The sequence below is a fragment of the Microtus oregoni genome, unplaced genomic scaffold (assembly GCF_018167655.1).
Source record: "Microtus oregoni isolate MIOR12 unplaced genomic scaffold, Mior012 000037F_ref0000500, whole genome shotgun sequence".
Lineage (NCBI taxonomy): Eukaryota > Metazoa > Chordata > Mammalia > Rodentia > Cricetidae > Microtus > Microtus oregoni.
The window spans coordinates 10,317,617-10,330,819 of NW_024543096.1; the positions used below are offsets into that span (position 1 = coordinate 10,317,617).

Genomic DNA, 13,203 nt, shown 5'->3' on the forward strand with positions numbered 1-13,203 from the left:
GAGATGTACATAGCATATTCTCTTGACAAATCTCATACCTGTTGGTCTTCGTGAAGATGTACAATTTAGTTACAAGAGTGAATGGGTTCCTGAAGAAGAGGGCGTGGAAATACTGAAGGGACCCAAGGTTGAGGATGACTGAAGCAAGAGAGAGTTTTCTGGACACAAGAAGAGTTTTGAACCTAGGAACGCACAGCAGTTGTTGCCTACATAAGATTTATACGATCAGCATCCAATATTTCATCATGGATGGGAGAGGGGTACATGAGCTTCCACTCCTGGCTGAGGAGTTGTAGACAACTGATGGCTGCTACAAGGGAGAATCAGCTCTCTTTAGGGGTGCAGTTTCTTGTGAGTTGACCATGCTTTTAGTAGATGGCGTCACACCCATGCTATATGGGCAGCACTGGTTGGACTGTTCCAAAAAATAAGAGGAACGGTGATAGAGAGTTGACTTAGTGGTTAAGGATATTGGCTGCTCTTCCAGAAGTCCTGAATTTAATTCCCAGCAACCACATGGTAGCTCACAATCATCTACAATGGGACCTGACGCCCTCTTCTGGTAGTCAGAGCACTTATACCCTTAAAAAACATAATAAATAAAATTTAAAAACAATAAAATAAGAGGGATAAAGTCGGGAATGGGACGAGTTGGAGTGGAAGAGTCGGGGAGGGAGTATGATTGAAATGTATTGTATGCACTGTCAAATTCTCTGAATTAAAAAAATAAAAAGCACAAGTAGATTAAAAAAAAGAATACAGTTTACCATGGTGAAAAAAACAGGATCAATAAAGGACTTATTAACATAAACTAACTGAAAAGAAGTTTCAGTTAGAAAAATGGCTCCATCGAATTGGCCTGTATGGTTGATGTGGTAACACTCAGTCCACTACAGGCAGTACCGTCTCTATAAAGGTTGTCCTGGAGTGTATAAGAAATCAGACTGAGCCAGTCATAGGAAGTGAAGTAGAAAGCAGTGCTCCTCACCGTCCTCTGCTTCAGGGCATGCCTGTAGCTTTCTGCCTTGAGTTACTCCTCTCCATGATGGCCTGTAAAATGTGAACTGAAACAAATCCTTTCCTCCCCAAGTTGCATTTGATCATGGCGCTTAATTGCAGTAATAGAAACCAAATTAAGATAGGGCTTGAACTAAGAAAGCCAAAAAATTAGGCAGATGCTCAAAACGTCCCAGAGTTCAGGAGGAAGCAAGAGATGAATACCAAAAATAAAAAGACCAATAGCTATGATTGGTATGTGCCTCTCTTCTTGCTTGTTATTAGTTGAAATACACCACTTTTTAAAACCAGTTTCTGTAAACGTAATTAGTTCCACAAGAGTTTAGAAATTCCTTCTATTTTTTTCACCATCTGAAGCAGAATTTCTTCTGTGGCTCTAATACCAAGTCTGATTAATATTATATTATCAAGGAATTCATGGTGAGACTACGTTTATGGAAAGTATTAAATTGTTCACTTCTTTCCTCTCCGTTATAAAAGCTTTAACAAGGCTATTCATAATAAAGTGTGCATCTAAGCATATAACTATGCATTTATAGAACAAAAGTATATAGGATTGCTGCATATAATTTTGAGACATATAGTTCATTATATCAGGCAGTCAAACAATATAAATTTTGCACTTATTAAATATCTTTTGCTCTGATAATATATAATATTAATTGGAACTTGGTACTAGAGCCACAGAAGAAATTCTGTTTCAGATGGTGAAAAAAAATAGAAGGAATTTCTAAACTCACGTGGAACTAATTGCATTTACAGAAATTGGTTTTTAAAAGTGGTGCATTTCACCTAATAACAAGCAAGAAGTGAGCCACATACCAATCATAGCGATCGGTCTTTCTCTTTTTGGTATTGCCACACATAGCTATCAGCTCCTCGGGGTAAATGCCAAAGAATAGTGTAGTCAGGCCGGGTAGTAGATCTAGTTTTGTACTTTTCGAGAATGTGGTACGTGTACACCACAGAATTCAATTCAACTACATAGAAAAATTAAATCATAAAACTTGCAGATAAATTCATGGGCCCAGAAAATACACTGCACGAGGCAATCCAGGTCTCTTTTATGTGTGGATCCTTGATCTGAATCTTTATTGGAGTAAATATCCAGAAGTAACTACAGAAGCTAGAGAAGTAGAAAGGGACAATGGAGGAACGTGGAGAAGCAGCTTTTGAGAGAAGAGATTGGGGCACAGGTGCCAGGAAGGATGAAAGGGGGCTGTAGGGGGATTCAACTGGAAAGGATGGAGGAAGTGTAAAATAAAAAGAAAGGAAGGGAAGAGAGATGCATAACACCAGGTATTTTTGACACGATCATAGAGAAACTTGTTATTTTATAAGACTATTTAAATATGCAAGTATTTTAAACAGAGCTATGTCATATGGGGTTATAATACTCCCCATCAGGAGCCATTAACTATCTAACAAAAAAATGCCAGTTCTAGGCACGGGAATATTCCTTTGCAGTTGTTAAATGAGGTGGAAGGGGAGTTCAAGACCTCCTAAAACAATATCAGCTATTGCCATTGCCATTGTCTTCTATGAAGGTAAGACCCTATTGCTGCAAATATCTCTTACTTCAGATACAGGCCTCAGAGGAATCAAGCTGGAACTAATCCAGATGCCTCTCTCCTAAGGACTAGATCTCCTGATATCCAAAGATGTATGCAAACTGACAACGGAGAAAAGCAATCCATAGTCCTACTTGGCTTTAAAGCCTATGAAACATTAACAATGACTGGCTGGGCGAGATATACCTGATGGTACAAAAGTGTCACGTATATCGTGGGAGTAACTAATAGCTTCCTAATTGAACATAAAACCAATGCTATCTGAGGGAATTCCTGCCTAATACTGTACACGTATCCAGTTACTGTGTCTAGAGAGGTCATGAACCTTAGAGGAGAAACTACTCTCACATTCCTAAATTGATGCAATTTCTAACCATGTTATGAACATTTATCTTTATACCATATATGAGTGAAAAAACAGATAAGTTTATCATAAAAGCTTTTTTTTCACATCAGACAAAGGCTACTTCAGAGATGAACAAATGATCCAAATGCAGAGAATAAGTGACCATGGGGTGCCCAGCCCCAGATGGGACTTTTGTGCTGCAACCATGACAATTAAAGCTCTGGAAAAATCTTGGAAGAAGGGGCATTAAAATTTTCAGAGTCATGGTCCATGATGTCTTATTTCTAGATAGTATCTTCTAGACACGAGAGATGTTGAACCCATGAATTGCAACGGTATGACTGGATTAAAAAAGAGCTGCATTATTCCAACACTAGCAAGGACGGCAGCACAGATATGGGACATTTCAAAAGTTCTCATTCCTGGAGGAAGAGCTACAGGCAATCATGGCTGCTGAAAGGTTGAGTGGTGTGTGTGTGTGTGTGTGTGTGTGTGTGTGTGTATGCAGGCAGGCACTATTTGGTGTTTGCATGCATGTACATATATATGACTGTATCGGCGACTATATTTATTTATAAATGTGTGTGTAATCCCAGAGTTGACACTGCGGCTTTTCCTCCATCACTTTCCAGTTCATGCATTAAAGAAGGGACATTTTCGGGGCTGGAGCTCCATCCAGGCTGCCGTGCCCAACTGACTATTACATGCATCCTGGGGATGCAGGGTTCACATCTGCAAGGCAGCTGGTTTAGCTATTTGGCCATCTCCTCTATGCTGCCTTGCTCTGTTTTTCAAGTGCTTTGGCAGTGAGGTTATTTGGTAGGGTCGTTCAATTAGTCGTTTTTTGGAAAGGCAATGTTTTCCCTGATTTGTTTTGTTTGACTAAAATTGTATCCAGCTTATAGAGCTGGGGGGAAAAAAAACTTTGAATGATAATGAATGTATCGTTACTAGATCAGATAACATTTTGCCCACTAAGAATATTTTCTTAGTGTTACAACTCTTAGAGTTCAGTCTCAGTTTATAAAAGTTGAGGCCTGAGAAGAACATTTAATATTTGTTCAGTTAGGTTTTCTAAACTTGAGTCTTTCATATACAAATGCTCACAAATTTTATTTTCAGTAAAGTTACTTACACAGTTCATTATTATAAATTGATTTCTTTTCCTAGGTTCCTTGGAATGGGGATTTTCATCACTATCAAGACTATGTGCTGGCTTCTTGAGCCTCCAGTTGCCAGGCTTCTTGAGCCACCATGTTCATACCCAGGGAAAGGTGAGTGCGCTATCTGCCCATTCCGCAGTCCCACGATGCAGGACAATCAGACGCGGTAGGGAATAGAGTGAAGCAGGAACTCAGTTTATTACTGTGAGTGTCAGCTTATATAGGTTAAGTGACATTGTGTGATGTGGGGGTACCTCTGACCAATGAGAGGCAGCCAAACCCTCCCTCTAGATGGAGGGACATCTACCTAATTTCTGCTGTCTCATCCTCACTCGAGCCTCAAAGTCTGGACCCTGACCTTGAGCCAAGCTATTTTTCTGACCTATAGGCCTTGAGGTACAGGCCCTGAGATGATTTTGGCCCAGCACTATGCTTTTGTGTTTTTTATTTGTGAAATGATTTTGATAGACTTGCAATGAGCAAAGAAATAAATTTCCAAATTGTGTTCCACCTACAGCTACTTGCCACTTTTTTTTTCACATTCCTTCACTTCTCATGCTCAAATGATATGTGGTGCCATAGATTTCTGATGGCAGAGATGCCATGATTCCTTGCTTACTTTAGTGTGCAGTAATTGCACTTTAAATGAGTAAACACATGTAATTAAGAGATACTATAACTTGCCTTCTATATCCAAATTTCTGAATGCCCCAAGGTCACTAGTACCTTGGTGGTATAGATGGGAAAGTGGATGTATTTGTCATAGATAAATCATTCATAGCAAATTATCTGGGCTATCACGTATTTCTGTGCTATATGATAGGCCATATAACAATGGCAAAGGATATATAAATTAATTATTATTGAAAAGGCTTGATTGATTTTTAGTTAAAGAATGGCTCTACAGGTACATTTTTTCCACGAATAAATTAAGTTCTTAAATTTTAGTACTCCCTAACAGCTACTTTTGAGCCTTTGATTTAAGAGTTTTGCTTAGATTCTTCCTGCCAAAATGATGTTGAAATGCTCTATAAAGAGATATATCTTTATGAGTGCAAATAAATAGATCCAAATCATAAGCATGATACTTGTGGATAGCCACAACTTTGAAAATTGCAAGAAGAATGATGCATGCGAGGCCAAAGCAGGGCATTCAGAGTCACTCAGAATGCTGGTGCCTGGATGATATGAGAATAGTGAGTATGTGTCTGTATACATACGTGTGTGTGTGTGTGTGTGTGTGTGTGTGTGTGTGTTTATGCGCATGCTTGGAAGGAAACTTAAGACTGGCATTTTGTAGATGCTGGAAATACGAATTTAAGACAGCTTCTATACCCAAATTTTTCATCTAAGACAACATTTTTACTGCACTCACTAGGATATTTGATAAATGTTTTCTATAATATGCTTATAAGAAATGGGTGGATGATGGTGGCAGGAAACTAACCAGATATAAAATGAATAGATTCATAGCCAAAGATCTATCGTATAATATGAAATATATCTAAGTATTCTAATAGCTTAGTGTTTCTATCTGTGTTTTATTTATTCCTATATCTTTATGATATGCTGTATTTAGTAGAAATGGTTGTGTCACTTAAATATTTTTGGTTATGGATAAAACTTTAAATATCGTTGCAAGAAAAACCCAATTCTGAGATCTTTCAAACATATATCTACTATTTTTTGCATATTTACTTAGCATCTACTGAATGCTAAAGCACAAGTAAGTCAGGACTCTCTTGAGAAACAGAAGCAATAGGATATATGCATATGTGCATACACATGCACATATTCATTTTATGCACATACACATTGATATGAATTTATTAGACTAGTTTACACAATATAGTTGAAATAATAATAGCAGTTCCTTGTACCAAAGAGACTGAGATGCCAGTAGTTGCTCAGTTCATGAGGCTGTGTGCCTCAGAAGACCTAGTTGTGACAAGTCCCCTGCTGTGAAAATTTCCTAAAATGCCACTGGCCTCACTCCACAGTAGGAGTCTGAAAATGTTTGAAAGGTCATGCGAGCAAAAGTTGAATAATTTTCCTTCTTCTATATCCTTGTTTGTCTGGGTTGTTAGGAGAAAATGCTTCTCAAACTTAGTGTGGGTTTTCCCACATCAATAAGGCAATCAAGACAATTGCTCATTTAAGGCTGAGATTATTCTAAAATGTGGCAAGGTGACATTTAGAATCAACCATCACAATTCACCCCCTAACAAGCTGACACGCAAATACATCTCTTAAGAAATTACAAGGTCCCAGGCTATAAAGATGGCTCAGCTGTTCTTTCAGAGGCTTTGGTTCAATTCCCAAAACAAATAATGAGGCTCACAACTTTCTGTAATCCAGTTGCAGGAGATCCAGCACAATCTTTTGGCTTATGTGAGCACCAGACACACACACGGTGCACATATACACGTGCAAGCAAACATTAATGAACACAAAATAAAAACAAATCAATTTTTATAAAGAACTATAAACTTCCAATCTTTGTTTCTCAAGTCTTGTGTCTACAGTCTATTTTAAAATGTCCCCCAAGTTCTTAAAAATCTCAACTCCTTTAATACCTCAAATTTCTTAACTGTAAGATCCTGTAAATATCAAAGCCAAATTACATATTCCCCACACTTATGGAACAAAGTGCAAATCTTATTCCAAAGAGACTAACAAAGTCAAAGCAAATAATCAATTACACCGAAGCCAAACCAAACACAGCAGAGAACAACCCAAATCTTTCAGTTCCAATAACAAGCATAGGGAGCTTCTGTCCCAATAGTCTAGGCTTTAGAGAACCTGCATAGCAGAGTACCTTGAACACTTGAACACTTAGCCTTTTAATGTTCTTTAACACACAACACACATATGTGTGTGTGTATATATATATATATTTGTATATATATGTATATATATATATATATATATATATATATATATATATATATATTACAGACTTACAACACATAGCAACTGATGATACCCCAATCAGCGTTACAAGATAGGGAACTAGAAGAATTAAAACACAAATATCTACATAATGTGTGCACAGACATGTTTTTTTAACAAAAGCATTCCTGTCAGGTGGCATGGCTGTAGCTGGCGTATTATAGCTATCTTCCGCTACTAGCCATTCGACATTTCCTCCACTCTCACGTGGACCTTAGCAGGTCTTGGTTCTTTAGTTGGCAGGATGATCCATTCATACCTTCATCCCTGGAAGAGTCTGAGCTTTTCTATCTTCCTGCCTGGGTCAGGCTGTTTTAATTTCCCAGTGAACTTAATCACAGTGCCTAGTTACATCAAGAGTCTCCCTAAAGGATCACCTGCAATCTAGATAGAATTTTCCTTACCTTTGCTGTGGAGAGGGAATCCGATTTCTCTCTGATAGTCTGAAAAAAAAATCACTCCTCTTCAAACACCATATTTCCTTTCTTAACATCTTGACTTAAGGGCATCTGAATCTAAGACTGGGGAAACTCTTACCTTCTAGTCCAATGGAATATTTGTTGTTCCTGCTGACAGACTTTTGGAATCAAAACTTTCAGGCTAGTGGCATGCAAGGTCATGGGAAAAGGCAGAAAAGAATTCTTAGGGATCACTAGGAGTAATAATGAGAGTAGTTATTCTTATCTGTACCACTCGATTCCTGGACCCGTAAACCCTGAACATCAATGGTTCAGAGCATACTTCAGGTGAACCTTGCTTCAGTCCTCTAGGTTATCATCACCCAATTGGTACTTTAGCTGTGCCTTTCTAGTGTACATTTCTACCAAGCCAACTGCTTCAAGACGATGTGGAACGTAATCAGACCAGTGAATCCCATAAGCATGAGCCCATTCCCATACTTTCTTAGCTGTGAATTGAGTTCTCTGGTCAGAAGCAATGGTCTTTGGAAAACAAGCATGCTATCTATAGAAGGCATATTGTAAGTCTACAGATGGTAATTGCAGCAGCAAGATAAGAGCATGAAAACTTTAACATCTATTCCTAAAAGGGACAAATACTGCCTTTTCCACAAACCGAAGTGGTCAAGTTTTGTCAACTTGCACCGGGTCACTGACTGATCACTGGAGTGAACGATGCCACCTGAGGGGTTCAGTGTTGGTCTCTGCTGCTATCGTATTTGATACACAGCAGCAGTTTTAGCCAAGTCAGCCTTAGAAAGTGGAAGTCCACGTTGATGAATCAATACATAACCTCCATCTCTGCCATCACAGCTACCTCACTGATTGTCCCATTGGGAAATGGCAGGGATAAGCAAAGAGGGAGGCTGGCTGTCTACAGAGAAGTTAATAATATCTACCTGCTTATTAACTCCCCTTTTTCTGAAGTAAGTCACCTTTTGTTGATTATTTGAACAACTTTCTTTTGTCGTTTAGAGAGATATATTCATGTACTGGGAAGTCGCCGCTATTCAGTGATGGTTGAAAAATAGGAAAATGAAAAGGGAAATAGTGCTCACCTGGGAATGCAATTCCTACAGCTGGGAAACCTCACGGCAGGTGATACCATAAGCAGTCAAACAAAATTAATTTTTTTTTTCATACCTGCTACCTAGGAATTTTTATGACTACTCTTTGGAGATAAAAATTCAAAACATTTCAACACAATGAAAAGTGGCATAGAAACATGTTACTCCAGCTTGCCAGGTGATTGTGTTATCTAGGGATGAGCAGGGGAGGAGCAGAAACATGAAATCCTGGGTAGAAATTTGTCGAGGTAGATGATAACAGTCAGACATCAAAACCAAGCCCAAAAAGTCAAGGCAAATCTGGAAAGTGTAAAAATGATATAAACTTCAAAGTTGCTGACTCAGTAGCTTCAGTAAAGGGAAAAGACGATAAGAAGTCAGCGTCAGGGCCTAGATGTTCAGCTGGCCAACAGTCCTAATGACGGTGAAGAAAATGGGAAACAAATGAGACAGGCCTGGGTGATTGATGGATACTATTGAGATGCCTCAGTAAAATCCCTGTGAAACTACTGGCTTGACCATAGGAATGATGGAACATATTGCAATTATATCAAATGCCTTCAATTTGTTCTAGGATGAGACTATATTCTAGAAAAATGCGCAGTAAACAGTGGTCTTTAGTGTGAAGTCCAGAGTAAAGAATGGTAGCATGTTCTTTGCAGACACTAATGTTGCCTGAGTGAACGAGAGAGAAGATGGGATATAAGTGCGTGGAAAAGCCCTGAATGAGCAGAAGAGAGCAGTGAAAGAAGAACTGCACAGCAGGGAATAGAAAAGTATTGGAGATGTGGCAGGCATAGCATGAAGTTCTGATGGACCTTCACACAAGTCTCATGAAGCAGACACTGATCTTCCTACCGGTTTATAGCAGGGTGGGTAGTACAGGTAGATTGTACAAGTTGCTAAGGTCAAAGTGCTGGGAGGTGAGAAAGCAGACAGCCAGGTCTCACTGTGAACACTGAGAGCGGTCACCTCACCAATATCCTCCACAGACAGTGATCTGCACCTAGAATCAGAGTTGGAAAATACATTAGAAATCTCTTTGAACCAAGTATTTAAAGGTTGAAGGTGAGTTCTATGAAAATCCCCAATTAGTCTCTGATAGCACACAACCAAGTAGGTGTATGTTTGAGACCAACTTGGCAGATTTCACTATTAAATATTAAGTCCAAGCTCTTATTATCGGTTCCTTTTTTGTCCTTTAGAGCCTTAGATACAGCCTCTGACTGACTCTGGGTATTGATTCCATTTTGCTGCCAACATCCTTCAACTGATGTAGAAAATCCAGGATGATCTATAAATATACCCAAGTCTGTCTTCTGTAATAGCAGCTGGAAGTGAATTTTTAAAGACTGTGTTTGTATTCAGCTATATTTTGAGACCTTTTTGCTTCATAGGAACACAGATAATAAGGTCCAATAAAAATAGATACTATTTCCTTCAAGACACTTCAAAAATCTTGTTATAAAGCTTCTTCAGCCCTATATTTCATGTTAATTTTTATTAACTTTTTTCTACAAGCTGGTATTATACCTATTTTTCTTTAAAATTCTTGGCTTCTGTGCTTCCATTTTCATATATTAATTTGACATGCTCCTTCCAGGGTCATGACCTGCCACTGCACGTGGTCAGAAGCATGAGTTCAAGTGTTCTCTTCTAGAACTCTAGACCAGGTTAGAAGTAAACCTCATCAAAAATTTTAATAGAAACTCATTTATGTTGTTAAAGTAATCTTTCTAACCAGATCAGTCTAAATTCAGAAGATTATAAATACTGCCATCTTCCTCAACTGGATTAGAATTTTAGGCTTAAGATCCATTTATCTTTCATATGACCATATTTTTTGTTACTTTGTATGTACTAAACAATATAGTTTAATTGAACTGACATCTTAAAAGTTATCAAAAGTTATTTTATTATCCAAACTAAAATTATATATTGTATGTTTATTCTAGGATTCTCAAACTCTACTGTGGAATAGAGGTAAGCAAATTATTAAAAGGAATGCTTTAAAATGGAAAAATATTAAAATGTAGGAAAGCAAGAGCAGTACTACCAGACCTTGAAATTTTTTTTTCTGAACATAACCAGAAAACTTTATTTTCTTGTGAAATTTCTTCACTGTTCAATATTTACTGAAAAAATAAATACCATTAAAGGCAAAATTAAAATATCTGTTATCTCATTAGTCAACATTTGTAATGTTTTAATATGTATGACACCTTAACAGAGTATTTAAAATACAACTCACAAATATTAGCATCAAATTCTAATGTTTTAAAATGTATTAATTTTCCTACAGACAACAATGTAATCTAAAGTATAATGTTACCATTATAAAATTTTACTTCATTCTTATCGATTTATCTATTTAATATATATTATATATCTAGAAAGAGAGAAAGAGCACAGGATTTTATTAACAATTTCTATTTCACGGCAATGCAGTAACGTTGGAAAATGCACCTATCAACTCTATCATGAGTTATTATATCTTTTATAGAAGTATTAATATGAACATTTGTCAAGTCCTAATAGCAGTTGCTAGAATCTATATCTATAAGAATGAAACATTTCTGTGAAAGCCCAGAGAAGTATAATCATCTTCCATTTTCCTCTCGGTTCAGATTTTAGTTCAATTCAACCAACATGTGCTGAACGACTGCCTTGACTGAAGCTTTATGGTAGATCAGTAACACAAACATCAGGAAAAGCTTCACTCTCTCTCAGCTTCTCTCCATATACTTTTTGCCTACCTAAATTTTATGTGCCCCCTCAAAGTTGAAATATCATCAAAACATTATCCATTTATCTGCCTGTATGACTGTTTTTCCATCATCTATATCTATCATCTCTTCCTTTCTTTCTTTCTTGCTTTCTTTCTTTCTCTTTCTTTCTATCTCTTTCTCTTTCTTTCTTTCTTTCTTTCTTTCTTTCTTTCTTTCTTTCTACCTAGCATCATCTATCAATTATCATCTATCTAAGTATATATCTATCAATCTATTTCTATCTCTATCATCTATCTATCATCTATCTATCTATCTATCTATCTATCTATCTATCTATCTATCTATCTATAATTTATTACAAATTTCATAATGGTAGATTCATAAATAATCTATCAAATACCCAGGTACACAAAATTTTACAGCAAGCCTCTATTTATTTTACTGTGCTTCTCAGTTTGTTAATTAAAATTCTCAGTTGCAAGTGCATAAAAATAAAGAAGGTCCTTGTAAAAATTAGTATAATTTTGGAGAAATAGGATGAGGATCCTTAAGAAGTGATGAGGGTAATTTTACCAAGAACCAGTCAATATTACAGGGATGAATGTACATGAGTTACCTGACATGTCCTACATAATCCTAGATGTTAAAGCTACAGTAGTTAAACACACTGACAGAATTCCTATACACTGTAGTCATCAAAGCAAACATTAATCAAGAATGACAATTTTGGTTGGCAAAATTCCTATTGACAAAAATAAAAGTCTAGTATTATAGAAATTTTCCAGTTGAGACTAAACTTATATTGATTGTTTAAAATCTCTTTTGAAAAATAACTAGAGATGTGACGCTCAAGAAACCAGGCAGTGTACACAAAAGACATATTCTAGAAATACAAACACCCAAAGAGTGAAAAGAGCCAGAATGGCCAAGGGTGAGAGTAGGAGGTAAGGAGGTAAGTCACATGTGGTCTTCTGGCCAACATAAGGACTATTTGACATACACTGGGAAATGATTAAAAGTTTTTTTTTTTAACATTTTTTTTATTGAGAAAAGGAAAAAAAAAACAAATTTCCTCCTCCTCCCAGCCTCCCATTTCCCTCCCCCTCCTCCCACCCTTCTCCCCCTCCTCCCACCCTTCTCCCCCTCCTCCCACTCCTCTCCCCCTCCCTCTCCAGCCCAATTAAAAGTTTTAAGTTTAAGGGGAAGCCTGAGTGCAGAGTCCAAGCTGGAGCAGTGCAAGTCATGGCGGACAAGCTTTCAGAAAGTTGCTTTGGCTCTTTGACAGAGTCCTAATTGAAAGGAGTGCTGCTGAAACTGTAACCAAAGGCAGTGTTAAGCTTCTAGAAAAGTTTCGAGAGAAAATATTGCAAGTAACAGTAGGGGCTGTGAGATCAAGCATGAAAGCAAAGGGTGGAAATAGTCAACTGGTCGGTGTCAAAGTTGGTGGCAATGTTATTCTCCTAGAATATTGAGGCACCAAAATAGTTCTAGACAACAAGGATTATTTAAATTTTAGAGATGGTGACATTCTTGGGAAGTAAGTGGACGGAATCACTGTTGAAATGGTGTCACATAAAGCTGCCTATTCAGTTGACATTCTGAACTATTCATCATGTGAATAATATCCATGTTTCCCTTTTAGAATAAACTCATGATGCCTAAAATAATGACATACATTGTTTCTTAAGTTTAGTTTCACTGTATCATTATAAACATTTCCAAGTAATGTAAATGAAAAAAGTCTTAAGTTCAAACCTAGTACTGTCATATTTGGATATTTAAAATATTTCTTTGGATGGATGTCATTTCACTTATTGAGACAAATAAAATACTGGGGAGGTGAGAAATAGAAATAATCCTATGTGTATTAGCTTTTGGGTGACAAACAAGTGCCCCAAAT

General features: G+C 37.2%; 1 pseudogene; it reads left to right on the forward strand.

Moving 5' to 3' along the window:
* The first annotated feature begins 1,963 nt into the window (after positions 1-1,963).
* LOC121433157 lies at positions 1,964-12,925 on the forward strand (annotated as a pseudogene).
* Positions 12,926-13,203: the final 278 nt, after the last annotated feature.